At 43.8% G+C, this 19,833-nt stretch overlaps 1 pseudogene; it reads right to left on the bottom strand.

Moving 5' to 3' along the window:
• Positions 1-804: 804 nt before the first annotated feature.
• LOC149328796 (uncharacterized) lies at positions 805-15,951 on the bottom strand (annotated as a pseudogene).
• Between the last annotated feature and the right edge of the window lie 3,882 nt (positions 15,952-19,833).

Consider the following 19,833-nt stretch of genomic DNA (forward strand, 5'->3'; position numbering starts at 1 on the left):
GAAACATTCGTTTTATTCCCTTTATTAGGTAAATAACAATTTACCCCACAAGTAGAACCAGAGTTTTCGGTTAATGATTGTTTTTTCCGCTGGAAGGATCAGAGCTTGCAAGGTATTTTTAAAAGCGCAGGATGCTCTGTCAAGTATAAATAAAGTAATACTATCTGATAATTCTAAGGTCATGAATTATTGCCAGAAAGCGATCGAAAAATATCCAGAGGCAAATAATTTTTCATATTTGAGAGATTTACAAGCCAGGAGCATAAATTGCTTGCAAAAGAAAAATCCTCGCACACTTATAGCTGATGAAGCAAATACTGTCGTAGAGTTGTAGACGTGTGCATGTTTCAAGAAGTAATTTACACATTCTTTCCTTCGTTCTTGCAAGAAGCCATTATAGAAACGATAAGGATTGCAGTATACCACATAAATCGCTAATTCGTGAAAAACAAGTCAACATCTGTTTCATGCGTTCTCAATTGCACTAGCCCTTGCGTGAAATAGGGAGGCGTCTACTGCCTCATATCGATTGCTTACCATTGGCGCAAGACATGCTCAGTACGGATCAGTGGTAGGGACATTGATCTGCAGGAGGCGCGACCGGGCTGATTATGGTGGTTGACTTGATGTGCCTGCTGCTTACTGTGCTTCGATTTAATGTGCGTAGGTTCTGGTGTTTCCCAAAACACTTCGAAAAATGAGCCATCGCTAGGAAATTTTTTGCAAATTATTTTATTCAGTATCAATAGACCATACTACGAACTTGCACTTGTCATCCTGCCAATCCTGGTTTGTGCAGGTGCTCTAGTGAACGCAGGAGGTAGCGGGAGGATGGCATCGAGGCACATTCCCACGCTGGGCTTACTGATCTCGGGGAAGCACTGACATCCAGGTGGGCAGTTGTGTTGTATAGCGCGTGGATTGCACTGGGAATGTCGCAGAAAAATACATATGTTACAGTCAGAAGACAATACTTAACACTCTATTGTTATTCAAAGATCTAAATGTTTCAGCAAGAAAGTGAGAAAGCAATCCACTAATAAATTTCTTGATTGTTAATCGGAGCTCCTTTATTATCCATTGCAACGTGACTAAAATACAAACAGGCAGAACAGGATTGTTACTTATTTTATATGCTGTATTTGTATTACCGATGTTTTAAAACATGCCATCAAAAGTTGGCGATTCCTTTCGCGCATACTTGAGCTGAAACATCTGGAGCAACTCAAAATATCATTCCCGTATACTTCCGTTAAATTTTCATTACAGTAAAAACGAATACGCGATGGCTTTTAATGCATTCTACAAAGCAGAGTGATAATGTCTGGTAGACAGAAGCTCTTTTTAACTGTTTGAGTGCTTCTTTGTTGCACTTTTGTCTGGCATATGAAAATATTGTAGAATCTTCTAAGCTTATTCGCGGTGTTCAAATAGTTGTCGCAGGTTTCCTTCGCAGTCCATGCTTTTATGCTTTCTCAGTATTAATCTTTGCAGGCATCTGATTTTAACTGAAAACTCACACGGCTGCTTTGCTAGCGAACAGCTCTCACCGTTGTGAAGCCGACAACACTCTCATCAACTCTTTTCAGAGTGAAGATGCTATGAGCACATTCACTGGATCTTCTGTCAAACAATGATCACAAAAGCAATTTTCTTGAAACAACTTTGTTGTTGCTCTTCTTTAATATTGAAGAATGTTTCATGTGCGAATGGGGTCATTCTTCTTTTTCATTAGACCACACTAAACTAACATTTTTCATGCCATTATTCAAATGCTGACAAAAAGTGACGATGCAGCGACGCTTTCTGAGGAATGTTTCAACTTTTATTTTTATTGGGTATTGAGTGAACTTAAATTTCGGGTAAGGTAACCACTTTGGAACTTTTCAGAATGGAACGTCGACGAGAATTTCTAAGATGTTTTTGGAATGTTTCCAAAGCAAGTGTAAATTCTATAGCATTGTTATTCCACGCAATAACAAGCCGATCCTACACCAAAAATCGATCCCTTAAAACCGCTTAAAACCACTTAAAACCAAATGTAAAAGAAGTTTCTGAGAACGTGCAAATACTTTAAAAAATATAGCGTAGAAAATTTCATCTTACGACTTTGAAACATCGCAGATGATTTCTCATTTGACCAGGCCAGCTCAGTGCCCTAGAAGTGAAATATATTATTAGGTAAACGTAAGAAGTAAATGGTAAGTTTTACAGTTTCTTCCTTTTAAAAGTAAGAATTTGAACTTTGGTGCCACGCTATAGTCGTCAAATATATCGTATATGCGGGACTAAAATATATGTATTCCAATCCGATAAGAGGAGAAAACGTGCAATGGAGTACTTAGGATTTTAATGCGAAGAAGATGCAAATGCGAAAAAGATACTTAATTCTGTCAACCAGATGATCTTTATGCTGCTTTAGCACCGTAATCTTCAGGGGTGATTTTTCAGTTTTGTTTCATGAAAAAAACTTATAAATCAAAAAGCATCAATCCCGCAACATTTTGCTGTTCTCCCGAACGCCATTGCTAGTTTATAACCCTCATATTCTTGATAAAACTGCCTTCAGAAAGATCACACAAAAATACTTTTACAATTCATGGTTGAGTCTTTACCATGCAACGCGCTTGCCGCCTTCAATTTCTTATGGGTTACGCGCACTAATTAAAGCCTGAAGCTATTTTCCAGTCCAAACTTTATTATCTCTTTACTACGCATTCATCCACAGCCACTTAAACTACGGTATCTCGTCTTGGGGTAACGCCTATCAATTCATCTCTGGCCTTTAATAAAACTGCAAAAGCAAGCCATGCGCATCATAACAAATACCCCTCGAATGTCACCCTCCCGCATTTTGTTCATAGATTTAAAAGTTCTACCTATCTCGGCCCTTTATTTTTACAACCTTGGTATCTCATTCTTTAAGATTCTCCATCATTATCTCCCGCTAAGCATATTTTCTCCCGGCACGATCATGAGCAACATCGTCACACGTTTTGCGCTGCGTAATAACTTCTTACTACCTAAGGTAAGAACTAACTACGGGAAACAACGCCTTCATTTTTCATCCGTATCATTTTGGAATTCTTTGAACATAGACATCAAACAAGCTAATACGCTTTCTTTATTCAAGGTCAAACTAAAGCTTTTACTTCTTAATTTGTGATTTTTTTGTTATGTTATTGATTCTATGTATCGCGGCATCTGTGAGTGTTTTATTTTACATTATCGTGCATTAAATTATTTGTATTTAAATATTTCAGTAACTAATATTACAATATGTGCTTATATTTATTCTGTTTCGTCGCTAATTAATGTGTTGTGTATTTTATATTATGCTGCATATTGAAATTTATTTTCATGGGAGGTCCCGCCCGCGGTCTTGTACCATGGGACCTCTCGCTGTACACAATTGTAACTTTTATTGTATTACTCAATAAACTTTCAACTTTCAACTTTCAATTACAGCGGCAAGATATTGTGACGAAGACGACGAAGCTGGCAGTAGCGAGGGACGGAGCGCTCGCGCTAGGCCAGCGGCCATTAAATCATCTCTTATCCATCGATCATCACGCATTATTCTTCGGCTGGCCGCCGCGTAACAATATTACCAACCCAGATAATTGCCTCTTTTATTCTCCTATTATTGTAAGACTAAATCGGAATGAAAGAGTCTGCCTCCTATGTGTTTGAATGGAAAAGTTTGTTTCGCGCGAAGGAACAAGATTTTGACCTCTCACCTTCCTTCTTACATGGCCCCGAATAGCTTGTACATTCGGAGAAGATGAAGCCAGTTAAGAGCTTGAAACACTCGCACTTACCTATTTCGCTGCACCGTTGCGCCAAACCCAGGCGGCAGATGGGTGTTAGGGTCCAGGCACATTCCCAAGTTTGACTGACTTGTCTCAGGAAAACATTGACATCCGAGCGGGCAGTTTTGTTGCCTGGATAAGGGCTTACACTGAGAAGGCCAGAAGAAAAGAAGCAATGTGTCGAACCGGATTAACCACCTAAAACTGAAAACTTTGCAGCTCTTGAAGTGCCTTCAAACATTTTAGTGAAATCCAGTGCTAACAAAAACAAGAAAGCAGATAATAACGGTAACAGAACGAATTATAATTAATGTCTACATATCCATATTTTAAAACACCTTCACACCAAGAAAACATAAGTATTTTCATTTTTACAGCTTTTGCGAGGCAAGAGAGCGGGCACGGTGAAAGCTAGAGTGGCATTGTCATTAGAAACCATTGTTGCATCTAACTTAGAGTGCTTGCAACCGCCCTCAGAGTTGAGGCGATGCCAAGAAGCAGCTTAGCGGCAACGTCGGCTTCCCATTAACGTTTGCCTATGTCTGGATGCAGCGCACGCGTAGGAGACGGGAGAAACTCGAGTCGTCGGACCTCGAGGTTGTAGCCTGGCAGTCAGTCGTCCAGGCAAGGAAGAACGAGCGGCGCATGGCCAAGACAGATGCAGAGACACCGGAGCAGAAAGAAGAGCGCATCGCTAAGCGCAGACGCCATGACATGGAGCGGTATCAGCGGAATGCCTTAGCCCTACTGGAAGACCGGGGCGAGATGGATACGACCGAAGAAGAAGAGGACGTGAAGGGACGCCGCGAGACTGACCACGTGATGTCTCCTGTGAAATGACTAACACGCAGCCGTGACGATGAGCAAAACAGCTGGACGTAACAATGGATATCCCTCTCTGTACGTATATCCTGGCATAGCTGAGCTAAGGTACTGCCATTTTTTTAAATAATTACCATTTCTTAGTGCTGTCGCGCATTCAAGTTTTGTAAGTGTATCAGACATTATGTTCTTACTTTGTCCATAAATATATTTATTATTGTCCCAACTATGCCCCGCCTGCTCGTAGAAAAAGGAAATGTTGTTAGAAATACACTGATGGAAGAAATGATATAAGTGCAGGGACTCGCACTGGAACAGTGCGACAGCTGAACATCCACATACTATATCCACGTCTGTGTCTTTTCTGACGTCCAAATACTACGGGGTCCGTGGATATCTTGACGTACGTCTAAGTGTATTTTTTTTTCGTTTTTTGGGGTTCAATTAAATAACTAATTGCACCTGACGACCGAAATTTTTCCGACAGCATCATTTTACCAGACACTAATTGTCATATTCACATTTTCACACAATTACTTTCAGATAGTGACGTAACAATGCGGAAAAAATTGCGGACACTTTTTGCTGACGTGACATACCAAGGTAATGCTCTCGCAATAAAAAAGAAGCCTAATAAAACAAAGAAAGTACTGAAAACATTATCGAGCAAAACATTGCTTCGCCCACCTCGCAAATAAATTAAATAAGAGGCATGCTTACTGATTTTAGCAGCCTAGCTATCAAAGTAAACGAATTAAAAATCAATGCATCATAGAATGACAGACACATATGAGTGCTCATGAACCAGACAGAACTTTTATAAAGCAGAAGCTCAAGAGGCATCTTAATTATTTATGAATTCGAGAAACCTACCACGCGAAAAGAGGGGCGTTGATGTAATTTAAAGTAAAAAAAAACTTTCAGAAGGAACTTCGCATTTCTGCAGAAACAGGTGGTACGGCTGGTGCACTCCATGCGAAAAACACCGGAGACTGAAAACGAATATTAGTACTAAATTTTCAATCTGCGAAAAGACATTGAATCTCAGAGTGCCTTACACGGTACAAGAACCTCCAACCTTGTTACGCCTAATTTTTAAAAGCTGTATGGTAAACATCACAAAAACAAAAATTCAGGGGGGACTTTGTTGAAGTAAAGTGCGGTGAGGCGAAAGCCTTAAGCGCGGTGTTACTGCTTGTGTCACTGATACGTTGTTAAGATGTTAGTCTTGGCCTCTAAGAGTGAAACGTGACAGCGTCTTACAGCGCTTCCAGGGAAGGAGGGCAGAAAGTTGGGGAAGTTGGTAAACATGATGACTTTGAAACCCATCATGAATGCTTCCAGGGAGTCCATAGAACGCCATCGCCGTTTCGGTTCTACGCCTTGGTGTGGGCCTGCCCCTCCAACCCTGCTATCCCCCCCCCCCCCCCAACCCAACCCGGGAGGACTTTGAGGCGACCCTGCTCGGCTGCTCTGACCTGTAGGCGCTACGGGCCTTGGCCGCGCGAGCCCGAGCGGCGACCGACACCACTGGGGTTCCGAACTAGAGACCTCCACCTAGTATTTGCAAGGGTTGGCCCCCTCTGGGTCAGCTCATGCATAACCTCCTGTAGTATACCTGTAGTATATGCATGCGTAGTATGGGACCCTTATACCAAAACTAACATTGACGCTCTCGAAAGAATCCAGCGTAAGGCAATCAGGTTTATTTTTTCTAAGTACCGTACAACTGATTCCCCGACCGCACTAATGAAACAACATGGAATACCGACACTGGAACTGAGAAGAAAAATTCAGCGCTTAAAATTTATGTTCTTTCTTAAAGATAACCTTCTTGCTCTAACTCCTGATCCGTACATAACACTACTTACGGCACGCCGAACACGACATCGACACGATGACTCTCTAACGCCATACAGCACCAGAACTAATGTTTTTAAATATTCTTTTTTTCCTCGCACGATAACAGATTGCTACAACTTACCTCTGCCTCTTCTAACCAGCATTGATTCAATTGAAACCTTGAATTGCTCTTGAATATTTTTCTTGTCTGCTTTTTGGTTGCCCAAACTGATCGTGTTTTTGCCTTGCTGCAAGTTTGACATTTCATTTTTGCATATTTCATTCATTGGCTTACTTCTGTTTGTTTATGTTTGGCTTTCCAAAATAAAGAGCTCGGTTTGCATTTCGTTTAGTCCTTGTTTTGCTCATGTTCTATTGCCCAAAGAACAAGTGTATTGAAATTATTATTTGCTATCTTCGTTCTGTACACTGATGTCATTTGTATGCCCCTCCTGCTTGGGCCGTAAAGGCCTGCAGTATTGAATAAATAAATAAATAAATAAATAAATAAAATAAATGTTTTCCGCCACCACCACCACCTACGCCTTGATCGTCGGTAAATTGGTTTTTGAGGAAAGGAAATGTACCTGCCTCTCATATTTCAGTGGACACCTAAACCTCGCAGTAACGGGAAGGGAGGAAGGTGGGGGTGAACCAAGACAACTTTTTCACTAGACGCACCCTTGTTCATTCCGAACCATCGAGCTGGCATGACGGAGGGTCTTAGTGAAGCAGCGCAACGGCACAAGGCCAAGGGAAGAAGAGGACAAACACAGCGCTGAACGGTTCAACAACAGAGGACGAATAGATAGAGCCCCTTGTACAAGAAATAAAGTTGTACAACATGAACTGGTGGGCGAGTTGGTCTGACATATCTTAGTGAAGCAGCGCAACGGCACAAGGCCAAGGGAAGAAGAGGACAAACACAACGCTGAACGGTTCAACAACAGAGGACGAATAGATAGAGCCCCTTGTACAAGAAATAAAGTTGTCCAACATGAACTGGTGGGCGAGTTGGTCTGACATATCTTAGTGAAGCAGCGCAACGGCACAAGGCACTAAGATATGTCAGACCAACTCGCCCACCAGTTCATGTTGTACAACTTTATTTCTTGTACAAGGGGCTCTATCTATTCGTCCTCTGTTGTTGAACTGTTCAGCGCTGTGTTTGTCCTCTTCTTCCCTTGGTCTTGTGCCGTTGCGCTGCTTCACTAAGATATGTCAGACCAACTCGCCCACCAGTTCATGTTGTACAACTTTATTTCTTGTACAAGGGGCTCTATCTATTCGTCCTCTGTTGTTGAACCGTTCAGCGCTGTGTTTGTCCTCTTCTTCCCTTGGCCTTGTGCCGTTGCGCTGCTTCACTAAGATATGTCAGACCAACTCACCCACCAGTTCATGTTGTACAACTTTATTTCTTGTACAAGGGGCTCTATCTATTCGTCCTCTGTTGTTGAACCGTTCAGCGCTGTGTTTGTCCTCTTCTTCCCTTGGTCTTGTGCCGTTGCGCTGCTTCACTAAGATATGTCAGACCAACTCGCCCACCAGTTCATGTTGTACAACTTTATTTCTTGTACAAGGGGCTCTATCTATTCGTCCTCTGTTGTTGAACCGTTCAGTGCTGTGTTTGTCCTCTTCTTCCCTTGGCCTTGTGCCGTTGCGCTGCTTCACTAAGATATGTCAGACCAACTCGCCCACCAGTTCATGTTGTACAACTTTATTTCTTGTACAAGGGGCTCTATCTATTCGTCCTCTGTTGTTGAACCGTTCAGCGCTGTTTTTGTCCTCTTCTTCCCTTGGCCTTGTGCCGTTGCGCTGCTTCACTAAGATATGTCAGACCAACTCGCCCACCAGTTCATGTTGTATGACGGAGTGGTTAGCATGCTCCTCTCGCACTCCGGAGACCAGGGTTCGATTCCGGAACTTGACCAATTTTCTACTCGCGGTTATTTATTAATCTGACCTCACTAGAAAGGTCAATTAGGCTAATTGGGTAATTAAGCAGTTAACTAAACTCAGTCCCAGTTGCTTCTCGCATCACTATACGATCCCTTTAATTGGTTGCATGGTTACTAGCCAAAGCACTATTGGCCCCGTTTGAAATTCGCGCACTGTGGCGTCACGACCGTTTCGACCAATTGAAAAGCGTGACATTTCTGTCGACAGCTCCTGCTTACAACGATGAGGCATTAAAGGCTTCCGCCTTAAAATGGCAAAATATTTCGCTTGGTTAGGCCGAATCCGAAATAGCTGCGTTGGCACGAGTTGTGCTTTGTTAACAAGATGATTCAGGGCTCCGCATTAAGGTTACGACGTGATAGCCACAATAGCTTAATTTCCATAAATGCGGAATTAACTATTATCAACTTTACACGCATTGATCGCTGGGAATCCTCATGCCATTCCTGGCATAGTGGAGCAGCTTTTAAGCGTTGCGCCACTGCTCTGCGAACACAAGTGCTGCCCCTAGTGGGGCTTGTGAGACCCACGCTCTCTTTCCCGAGCAACCTCCCGCGGCCATTCATTTAATTGAACTCCCACCTGCATGTGTGTGCACGCTGTGATCATGTCACGAGGCCACTTGACTTATATGGCCCACCTGCCACTTAAAGGAGCCACGTAATCGGCAGGTGGGCCACCTAGAGCAGGTAGCCCATTAACCATTGGGCACACAGAGGGATCTCACCGACAATGGCTAAGCAGCTGTGTGGAACCTCCAGTGCTAACGCACGATAGGACCAAATGGCACATAGATGTAAATTCAAAATGGCAGGCTTAGCAATGATGTGATCGGTTGTTCTGGGTCGGACCGAAGCTCGCGCGTTTAATGCGAATGCAGAGAAGCGATCGTTGGAGCAAAACACGTCTACCGCCATCTTCCCTAATGGGGAGTGGTCACACATCCACCCGCCATGCCTGCTACCTGCCAACCGTCCTGCTCGCCCCCACCACGTCTCTTTCTACCGCCCCTTCACACTCTTCCTATCCACTTGTAGCGAAGAGGAGGAAGACGCTGGACAGGAAATACCGCTGCTCCTTTGAAAACGTGTAACACTAAGGGAGAAACATATTATGAAAGAAATGACCGGAATCAGACAAATTCAGAATTGCATTAAATTCAAGATCAATATAGAATCATAACTTCAAAACATTCAGAACTGGAAAAGAGTGCCTGCCTAAAAAAAAAATCCTATTACTGTTTCATAGACAACGATCCAACTAATCGCTCCAAAATTTTAAGGATCGAACTAGAGGAAACTGCCGACACGGCACTTCTCTTCGATCGCTAAAAACAATAAAGAACATTGAAGCTGTTAGGTTTTAAATGAGTAAAACTGGATGAAATTTTATTTTTTGGCCAGGCTGATCCTGCTATTATCACAGAAACATTGTTAAATAGCAGAGCATACGCAGTGAATTCATTGCACCTGGCTATAGTGAGCACGGAATACACGGAGGTAATAAGTGGTAGAGGCGTTGCTATACTGTTCAGACTGTCTTGAAAGATAATAACCAAGACTAATATTCAAAACAATGAGTGTGGTTTTTACAAGAGCTGTGATAGTATTGTTCAGTGCACTAGAGGAGCTATCTATAGGGCGCCTGGTTGTTTCGTTTGCGTCTTGGAGGAATTTAAAAAAGCATAAATTACATATTAAACCTAATAACTCGGCAATTTGCGCACATGATTTCACGATAACGAATGTGGAACGGTTTATCGTTTTCTTCAGAAAACAGATTGATGATTCAGGCATGGAAGTGTCAGACAGAGTGTTCCAGTTTAGCTTATTCATCGTAAAAGCTTTTAAACGACATCAGTGCACGTGAAAGGCTTTTCTAGACATTTTCTTTGCCAGCGGTACCATATCGGCTAAGGCTTCTTCTCAGATACCCTGTCGAATATACCAACGTTGTGCAGGTTTTCGCTTCTTGAGCTGACTTAAGTTCATTTTTAAATAATCCGCGCCAGAAAACGAACTTTTCTGAAATATTATCCTTCTCAAGTTGACATCGTAGTAGACATATGCAAGTTTCATTGATATGTGATTCCAGCCATTTAAAGTATGTTATTTTTTAAGAACAGCCACTCATTACAATGACCGTAGTATAATTATAGTTTTCTATTCACAGCTTGCATCATGCGCTTTGAACTCCGGCAATTTGTTTGATTTGGACGTTTTTATTTTCTTCCTTGTTTCGCTTCCACCTGTCCCTGTTTACCTGTGCCTTCACATTCTGTAGTACTGTTGAAATATTTTTTACCACCCTACAAAAACTGAGAGAATATGGGATCGCAGTATCTGTATACATATAAACACACCCAGCAATTCCAGCTAAAGCATTTTTCAAAGCACTCAAATAATGCAGTTTTTGATACCGTCAGAAACGTTCCCCATTGGTTCTTACGGGGGTCTTTATTACTCAATACGAGAGGTGGAACAACTTTATCTTCAATATTTTTGCGTCGATTCAAAAGAAAGCACCACTGCCTACAATATTTCCGTAAAGTACATCACAAAATTCCGAAGTCAAATTTTTGTGATGTTGTGCCGTCAATGAAGGCATGAAAATATTGTTCTTTTTTACTTAGACATCGATGTAATGGGAATCATTAAAGTCACTAATACCCATCAAGCCAAGCTCTCTAAATGCAGCCATTCTAAACAAAACGCATTTTTTAATGTTTGAAAATAGGTTTTATTTTATTGGCACTTATCCCTACTGGAGTACTGTGCCATGGGCAAAATTATTTAGGTACTATTGATCTTTAAGAATAAAGAAGCGTGTAGACAGTGGTGCGACTCTTTTGTCACCATACGCCAATAGAGACAAGTTGGTACTGCTGCGACACAAGCCGCTGGAGCTCATCGTTGCTTGAGGTGTACTATTTGCTGCAGCTGTTCACTTATACAGCTCGCTAGAGCTCTTCAGCGCATGTATCGGCTAATCTGTTTAACCACGTATTCTATATTTTTCAACGAACAAACTTTCGTAAACGCCGCGCAAATGTCATGCATTTCTCATGTCTTAATCCAGGCACAAATCTTGAGCGCACAGAACGTCCTTAACTACAGTGTGCTAACGAAAGATCTAGATATTCAACAAAATCAAACATGCAAGGATGTCTGGCGCAGGAGTGCTACCTATTTCCTCCTAGTTCTCTAGCGTTGCCAAAGATTTGAAATGATACCGACTGCACGGATAGTAGTAGCCCTTGGAAGCAACGACGGTGATTCCTTTCAAATTCCTTTATAATTATTTCCAGCAATTCTGCCTTTTTATGAATACTAATTGAGTTTACCAACCAATTATGCTACTATGCAGGAATAACCCTGATGGAAAATGATGTCTATCGCGAGAATTCCTCAACTGCACTAAAAACATTACACAATAAAGTGCCGTTGTCTTTTTAAAACTAACTTATTAAATTCTATCTTACCACTCTGAGGCAACGCAAATGATTTCTCGGACGTAGATGCGTATTTCCTGCCCTGGAAAAAAAGGAGAAACAGCTTTGAAAGATAGAGAGGTCGACTAGTCTACTAAAGTAATGATTTTCTGGTCGTCTGCTCTGCACATTTAAAGAGCAAGAGGAAACGAACATAATAAGGGAGTGTCAAAAGTGACCGCTTATTTGGACATAATTCGCACCATTTGGAGCTTGGGCAAAGAATAAATGTACAGAACGTATTAGTGAAGCTTGGTCAAGAGGCAAACTTCTCGTTGACAACGATTAAGCATAACGAGTTTGGCTATGAGATTTCAAAGACAAAAAAACAGTACGGTTTCTATCTTCGCATCAAGAAGAGACTCTCCGGAAACATTCAATCCGAAGTGCAGCGTTGGATAAAACCGATTAAGTATTAGGTACTGAGTGATCAGCCGCTTCAAACCTCGACATCAGGTGATGTCTATGCAGCCAACTGCATGCATTTTTATGCCTCTGTACTCATCATGATAAACCTGACGGCGCCCACAGCAGGACTACAGCCACTAACATTAATCTTCAATTAATCCTCTCCTGCACCATCTACGGCATCCTATCCCCGTCAACGTTTTAATCTCAGCCGCCCATCTAGCTTTCTGCAATCCCCTGCTACGCTTGCCTTCTCTTGAAATCCACTTTGTTACCCTTAAGGACCAGCGGTCACCTTGCATTCGCATTATACTCCCTGCCCCACCCAATTTATTACTCGTGATTTAGACTAGTATATCAATAACCCCGTTTCCTCTCTGACCCGCTCCGCCCTCTTCTTGCCTCTTAGCGCTGCGCCTATTATTTTTATTTCCAATGCTCGCTGCGTAGTCGTCAGTTTAAGTGCAATCTTTTTCTCTGACCTCCAGGTTTCTACCCCGCAGCTGAGCACGGGTAAGATATACCTGTTATATACTCTTCCGTTCAGGGATATTGCTAATCTATCATTCGTCACCTTAGAGAACTTGCGAAGTGTGCTCCACCACATTCAGCTCTTCTAATGATTTCACTCTCTTGATCAAGATCTGCTGTCACTGTCTGCACTGTGTAGGCGTATTACCTTACACTTCCAGCGTCTCGCTATCTAGTGTAAACGTAGTACCTCTGTATTAGAGAGTCTAATGCCGAAGATCGGAAGTTTGCTTTATGCAGACTCCGGCGCCGGTGATGGGCGGCCTGATCGCTAGCTCCCGTAGTCAACGAACCGTTACGTATCCCTAGACCAGCCGGTGAATTATCACGACCGATATTAATGTATCATCGCCATGTGACATTGTTTCATGCGAGCCACGCCAGGGAGAGCGGTTCACAGACAGTCTAAGGGCCATGCTTGACTTGAGGCACTACTTTAGGAACCATCACTAGTATCTTTACATTTCGACGCTCAATAGCGGCAAACGTTTGCCAGATTCTCAAACTTTATTCGATGCCGGTCACCCTTCGCAATCAATAGGCCGTGCGAAGCCACCGAATATTAAGAGCAAATTCATAAGTTCAACTATGTTAAAGCGTCATCGAATTTTGTTCTCGCAAACAGTGCCCTGAAATCAACTCCAGCTCACGGCGCAGGACGCTGGTAAGGAGACCGGGATGCAGTGATGGTAGGTGACGTGATTTCGACTGCTGAGTAATGCTGAACACTGGGGGCGGCAGCGACGTCATTGATTGTGGAAGATAAATCAATCAATATCAATCACAGGAAAGAATCATCGATTTCATTTCTTTATAAAGGATTTAAACAGATATACTCATATTGCGGAATGCAGACACAATCAGAAAAAGCGCCAGGCTTATGTTGCTGCAGCAAGTCCGCTTCGAAGCGTTTTTCAAACAGGCTGCCGCGTCCATCAGTACTTCGGACAGTTATCGCACCATTTAAATAAGCAGAACTATTGCCCACGCGTAAGATAAGATGTTGTTTTATTTATTCCTTTATTTTAAAATACTGCTGCTTTAAAAAAAGGCCATGAGAGTTGCATGTACACATATTTGCACAATAGTACTAAAAACAAAAGAAGAAAATAGGAATGCATATTCAGTGCGTTACAATAAACACAATTACCACACCATACTGTATAAGTATTAAAACACAAAATGGCATCACACTGGTGCCATCCTGCCCAAGTGCATAATAGATTACGTGTAAAAAATTAGTTGAGCGAATTGAAATCACGAAGTAGATAATAACTTAAGTAGAGGTCAGCTTGCGTTTCCTCTTAGCTAACGAGCTGAGGCTACTTTGCCTAGGGCTATGAAAGCAAAATTAGCGGCCAGGCGCAGTTGCTGCCCTCGGCGCATTGCTTAGGTACAGTGCTACAGTCTGCCCTTTTCCCCACCATTCGGTTTGGTTCGTTGTGTATTCTTTCAGGAAAATTTAGCAGCAGTAATATTAGCCGCATGGGCTTGGTAGCCAATGCAGTTCTTTACTCATGAGTAATTTGTTCGCCATGCAACATTATCTCTAGCTGGCTGTCCTCCCACATTAACGGATCTTCTAAAGGACAGCCTCTACTCCTACTTTCAATGCACAAAGAAAAGCTGAAAAAGTGCAATCAGCAGCAAAGAACGGCCCGCCGCGGTGGCTCAGTGGTTATGGCACTTGGCTACTGAGCCGGAGCACGCGGATTTGAGCCCGACTGCAACGGTCACATTTCGATGGAAGCAAAACGGCAAAAAGCACCTCTGTGCTGCGCGATGTCAGTGCACGTTAAAGATACCCAGGTGGTCGAATTCATTCCAGAGGCTTCCACTACGGCGCTTCTTTCTGCCTTTCTTTTTTCACTCCTCCTTTATCCCTTCTTTACGGCGCGGTTCGGTTGTCCACCGAAATACGTGAGACACGTACCACCCCATTTCCTTCCCTCAAAACCAGAATGAAATTTTTTCAAAGAACAAAATTCTACACGTTGATGCTGCTAATGTTCTTTCCAGATTACACATGGTAGATTGATATTGTCATTTGGCATCGGAAGCTTTTCCGGTGGCACCGAGACATTGAACGGTCCAAACTCGATTGCTTAATAATGTTTGTTCCATCAGTCCATGTTGTACTTTTCATTTTTTTCTGAGCTGCAATGTAGGCCAGAACCACAACTTCTGAAACATGTGCTCATCGCTCTAATCGTGCTGCTTTTCTCCCTAAGAATAGCTGAGAAAGAAGTTAAGTGAAAGCAAGGAATATATGCGCTTGTTCTGGTAGGCATGTCTGTATTCCATTCCTTCAGTTTTCTAAGTGGTGCAAGAGTACTCTTACTGTGAAGTTGTTCTTGAGAGATGCGCCTAGCGAAGCCTGCACTGTTTCTAAATTGTCCGCAGTGTGTCATAGCACAACAAAAAATTGGTCTTAACTCTTCTAAACCCAAGCGGCTGCTGCCCACTTTCCCAATAAGCCTGAACTACTGACGTATTCTAGAATGGTTTATATTATCAGACGGTACATATAAAATTATCTGATAGTTTTCTTTACGTTTAAACTCGAATGTCCTAAGCATACCTGTTTTCCCGAAGATATTAAGATTCGGATGCCGGAAAAGGAATAGAGGTATAAGAATAATCAAACATGACGCGAAAACACATGCCTTGTTCGACCGAGTTCTTGATAGAGTTTTTGTATCCCAGTGATTGGTTTTTTGGGGTTTAACGTCCCAAAGTGACCAAGACTATGAGGGACGCCGTAGTGAGGGGCTCCGGAAATTTCGACCACCTGGGCTTCTTAACTTGCACTGACATCGCACAGCACACGGGCCTCTAGAATTTCGCCTTCTTCGAAATTCACCCGCCGGGGCCGGGATCGAATCCGCGTCTTTCGGGTCAGCAGCCAAGCGCCGTAACCACTGAGCCACCGCGGCGAGGCGTATCCCAGTGAGTTCCGCCTTTTCTTTTTTCTGGGCGAAAATTCCGCGTGGCTATTTCTAATGAGACGAGTTAACCAAAAAGTACTCACTCCACGGAAACAGCAAACAGCAAGGGAAGAACGGAGATTAGAGCAGCGTACTTCATTTCACTGGAACACTTGGAGCCATGAGGATGACAGTGTTTCCGACAGCTATTTTACCACTGGCCATTCTAACTGGATTTTGATTGCTCAAAGAGCTGCTGCTGAATTAAGCATCGTTTGAAGCACTACGAAAATGTCACCACGTGCATCTGACACTTGCATCCGATGGATGTTATGAATGATAGGTTGTCGCGAAATAAGTCACTAGGAGGCATTGAGCGGCGAACAGCATTATAATTTCGACATTATATTACATTTTGAGTTTCTCTACGACCGCGCCAGTGGAAAAATATCTCACAAATAAAAAATTGCTATCATAACTTCAACGATGAAGTCAGAGATGTTATAACCAATCAAGCAGCCTGTTGAAGGTTCTCCGTCAATATAGCCTTTAGGGGTGTTTCTTGCGATTGGAATCATCACTGTCCTTTTATCAATTACTGACATAAACTGGAGGTCGTTTCTTATAAACGAAAGCTTATCTTCCTACATTACATCATTTTGCTTGTTGCGATCCGTACGTGTGCCTCTGATAAAGGATAATAAACTGATGATGTGATTTGCGCTTGCTGACATGCCCTCACAGATTTCTGAATCACAATGGGCAGTTCAATGCGGTCACTACATCAGGGACATATCTCTCGAGTAAAATGTGGTGACACCGCTACGTAATCTGAATAAGCGGGAAATCAGCAAATGCCAAAGACCACAAAGGCAAGGATGTTGTGAAAAGTGCAGAGCATGCGACTGAGCATTGCATCTGTTGTCAAGTACCCACGTGGTAGATCTTGGGAATCTCTATGCGCGAGACTCTAATCACAAAATGTATGCACATATGTTCCTTCCATTTCTTACTTTAAGGCATAAGGTCGTGGACTAAAGACTTGAATTACGTGTTGCGTTCTTGTTCATGGCGCTCCGATTCTGCCTAGCCTAATGGGTCACGACAGCTTTCAAACTTCGGCCTACAAGACACCATTTTGAGCAGAAACTCTTCATTAGAACAAGCTGCGCTACTTTGGAGAGTGCATCAAAAACAAGAAGAATGATTCATCACCGCACATCTCTACATGCAAGCGACTACAAGCGTTGCACATTGTGCACGGCGCCAAGCTTTCAAGAGCAAAGAACCGGCTGGAAGTTTTCTACATACTGTTGAAGACGCGTAGCTTGTTGGGCCAGTTGGTGCATGGTATGTAGAAAACCAGCGAAAAGGACGCATTCACAAGGAGGAGAAGTACACAGGACAACGCTGGAAACACAACTGATACACAGGGATACAGTACAATAGAAAGAGCCTCAAAAAGTGACCACTGAGAGGTGAATACTGCTACTTACCCATCTGCACAACACTGATTCAATCGCAATTAATCTTCAAGAAATTAAGGCCAACTCGAAGCTTGAGTAACAGTAAGATAAAGTGCCGGCAACTGGAGTTTAAGTTCCTAATCATGTCTCGCATTAGGATATAGTTACTAACCTCGCATTAGCTTTAATTATTGTGTGGGAAAATGCGTTCATACCTTGACTACGTAATCGAAGAACACAGGCCGCTAGTACGAAATTCCAGCCTTTTAAGTTGGTAGGTGTGCTTATTTCATTTTTTTTTGTATTATGCGATATACTTAAAAGGCATTTCAGATTGGTGCACATGAATGAAGGGCAAACAATAATAACTGCATCATATATATTTGCGATTTTTATTACACTGACTACAATATTGCCGCGTCTGCAACAATAGCCGCTCGGTAGGTGCATGGCACGCGGCTTATGCGCCACGCTGCCGGCTTTTGAGAAGGAAGTGGCGTCCCGATCCAGCTGCCTGTTTTTGTTCTTGCAGCTTCTCAGAGATTCTCGGTGTTGGCGTTTCTCTGCCTTATAGGCGCGAGTTACCAAGGACAACTGTTACGTGACACTGCTGGAGGAGCAGCTCGACGCCCCCATGTCAAGGACTCCTCCAGACCGCCTCTCATGTAGTCCCCACCTGCTTCCACTTGTGTGCACGCCCGCACACCGCAGCAGCCGTCGCCTCCTGCGACTGGCCCGATAATCTGGCCCCTTACACAAAGAAGCGCCCATTCATCGACTTGCTAAGCATACCCCAATGGCACAGGCTAACGCGTCGCCCTTTACGTTTCTGGAGCCCCGTGTACCGGCCAGTTTCCGTGGCGCCGCTTTTAAAGACGTTGAAGACAGGCTTTGACCAGTTTAAGCGGATGGAAGATTTTAAAGTGGCTCCGCGCAGAAGCAGCGGAACTTTCATTTCGCACTCTAAGACGCAGCCAAGACAAGGTTCGAGAACAGGGTGGCCGATATCCAAAGCTAGGCTCCCTTTTGTCAGCAGGTCCGGGAGACATTTGCCAGCACGCACCGCCGAGATAGTGCACGGCGCCTCCTGGATGCTCGCGTTGAACAGCCTAATTTTAGCGTTGCCACGTTCGTCAAGGACGTGACCCGTCTTAGTCGGCGCGCTGACATCGATATGACGGAAGCCACGAAGCTCCGCCACCTGATACAAGGCTCGAAGGACAAAAGCTTCGTTGGTTTCGTCGGAAATTCCTCACAAACTGTGGCAGACTTCCGAAAAGAAGCTGTCACCATTGAGCGGGCCTAGCAGCAGTTGTTCGTTGAGCCATGCAGCAGTGCGGATGCTTTTTGCGTGTCTGGCGATGATTCGTCTTTGCGTGAGCTGATATACGCAGTGGTCCGTGAAAATCTGCAGAAACTGAACCTCGTTTCGCCAGATCCGACAGCCACGACTCTTACCAAAGTCGTGCGCGAACCGATCCGGCAAGCATTTTCACCGCCTGCTCAAATGATACCGGAGTCACGCCCCATGAGCTACGCCGCGGCTCTGCGTTCCGAGTTGCCACCTGGCCAACGTCTCTAATACGACCTGCGGCAGCCAACTGCTCCGCCGCCGTCATTCTACCAGCGGTCCCAGCTGAGACCGGCATTGAGTCCACCTGCTCTGAAGGTGGCTGTCTGGCGCACTTAAGATGCCGCTCACTACCATTCCGGCGAAGTCGGCCGCCTGTATCGCCGTTGCCCTTACCACGAAATCGGTCTCCGGGGTTTTCCATGTAGCGGTCCCTGTCCCCCTTTCATCTGTGAGCGATCCCATGAAATTGACGAATACCTTAATGCCCGTGAAAGTTCCCCTACCGACCTACCACGATCTCCATCTCCATCGCGGTACACCTAGCCCAGACGCCGGGGCTTTGCAGATAGGCTTCGGGGCAGGTCTACAAGCGTAAGCTGGGAAAACTGAAAGCGGCGAACTCAGTGGGAAGAGGAAAACGTATGCAGCGCAAAAAACGACCGCACAACAGAAGAAAGACAGACACAAGCACTGACACTATCAACTGACACGGCTAAACAAAAAACCAGGCTCCGTACGCCCATCTGTCTGTTGTACGACCGCGAAGTATCGACAGTGATGGACGCAATGCCGCCCCATGATGGCCGTGACCCCGACGTTGGTGCCGAGGAATTTACTCTTCGTGCGAAAGAAGCTCGACAACTTGCGAGAGTGCACATCCTGATCCAAGAATGTTGTGACGCCCGGCGATACAACCGCAGCCATAGACTGGTGACGTTCGCCCCGGAGGATACATTGTGGGTATGGACCCCCATTCGACGCCGCGGTCTTTCCGAAAAACTGCGAAAGCAGTAGTTCGACTCCTACAGTTATCCGTCAGCTAAGTGACGTAACCTTCGAACTTCTTCCTGGTGAGTTTTTCCATACTACTTGCCGTCAGCAGACCTTGAGATCGTCAATGTCGTGCAGATGAAGTCCTACTTTTTGCGGAACATTTAGCGGCTAAGCGCCTCTCGTTAATCAGTTTTGTTTATATTATAATCACTATTTTCTTGCTAAAGCA

The sequence above is a fragment of the Amblyomma mixtum genome, chromosome 9 (genome assembly GCF_055824585.1).
Source record: "Amblyomma mixtum isolate Tamu chromosome 9, ASM5582458v1, whole genome shotgun sequence".
NCBI classification, from domain to species: Eukaryota; Metazoa; Arthropoda; class Arachnida; order Ixodida; family Ixodidae; genus Amblyomma; species Amblyomma mixtum.